General features: G+C 41.2%; 1 pseudogene; it reads right to left on the bottom strand.

Moving 5' to 3' along the window:
* Positions 1–585: 585 nt before the first annotated feature.
* On the bottom strand, positions 586–1,191 carry Rpl9-ps14 (ribosomal protein L9, pseudogene 14; annotated as a pseudogene).
* Between the last annotated feature and the right edge of the window lie 388 nt (positions 1,192–1,579).

Here is a 1,579-nt window from a genome sequence, read left to right as displayed (position 1 = left end):
GGGGAGGAGAGATTCTCATGACTGGGAGAGGCCAACTGAATCGCACCAGCTCATACTAGGGAAACTAAGTGTCCATTCATAATGTTTTCCCACCACGGCTTCTACAAATATCATTCTCTCACAATTATTTCTTACCAGGGCAGTGAGGACAGGGATAAAAATAGTTTCTTTCATTTTCTGTCAACGTAAGTTTGTACTGGTTTTTAGGTCAACAAATTACTTTTAAAATTACATATTTTAACCTGGAACAGAGTGCAAAGTGATATCACCGGAAGACATAACAAGTGTGAAACCTAAAATCAGAGACTGGCGACTGCCTATTACACCACATAGAATGGGATTCTTGCCTGTGTCATGATAAGGTTGACCTGGTCAAAAGACGCAATGGTGGTAGATAGCAAGGCTTGGAATCATGTCGAGATGATTATATGTGCTGATTAAGAAAGAACTTGTGGTGATTAGAAAGCTCTCTATCAGTTTTCTGGTCTATAAAATGGATATAATGACATTACTCTCCTATAATAATATTTTTTTTCAACATATAAGTCTTTTATAGTCCCCAAAGAGCCCAAATTGTAGTTGCGATCAGGTTCTTCTTTCTGGAGCTGGAAAACTGAGGTCTTCAGCCTGCTGCATGGTTCCCCTCTCAGACACATAGATGCCATCCACAAACTTCCTGATATCCTGGTTTTCAACTGCTGTGGCTTTCTGAATCAGTGCTGCTGAATTTGAAACAAGTTCAGTATCATTTCCTTCAAGGATTAATTCATCCTTCTGGGCCTGAGAGACAGAACAAGCAACACCTGTCCTCATCTGAACCCTGAGGATGTATTTTTCACCCAAGACATTTCAGATTTCAACCACAGACTCATTCTCCTGCATAACACGTTGAGAGGGAAGTGAGCATACACAGACCTCACCTTGTAACGGAAGCCCAGGGACACACCCTTAATCATGTTCTGAACATGACTGCAGATGGTTCTGACAGTGGCCAGTTCTTTCTGTTACCCCACCATTTGTCAACACGGAGCCTTTTCTTTTCCTTTCCGAGAAGACTCAGCCCTACATTGATGTGATTGAAGTCCCTCCTCAGAGTTCCCCCACCACCTTCACAATGACTGAGCCCCCCTTCAGAGTGACGTCAATGTTTTCTGGGATGTCGACAGTCCGATTGCTGAGAACGGTCTTCATTCTCGCAGTAGATGGGGCAAAGAGCATAATAAGAATTTTTTAATGTCCTTTATTGTAAGGTGATAGCATATTGGAAAGAAGGTCGATTAAATAATAATATAATTGGGAGCCAGGTAGGGAAGTGCACAGCAACAATACCTGTACTCAAGAGACTCAGGCAGGAGGATTGCCTCCACCTCAAAGTCATAGAAAGACCCTCCCTCAGAAACCAAAATGAAAATAATTTAGCTCAGGGATTGAGGTGCTGAAAATATTACATATTGAATTGAAAATTTCTATGAAGATTATCCCCCCCCCCATTTTACAATTTAAGGAACTTTGGCAAAGAAACTTCAGTATTTTGTTCAAAATCACATAAGTGAAAAGCAGTAGACTTCATAGTCAGACT

This window comes from Rattus norvegicus, chromosome 15, assembly GCF_021556685.1.
Source record: "Rattus norvegicus strain SHRSP/BbbUtx chromosome 15, alternate assembly SHRSP_T2T, whole genome shotgun sequence".
Classification (NCBI taxonomy): domain Eukaryota; kingdom Metazoa; phylum Chordata; class Mammalia; order Rodentia; family Muridae; genus Rattus; species Rattus norvegicus.
This window is presented reverse-complemented; position numbering and strand designations above follow the sequence as displayed.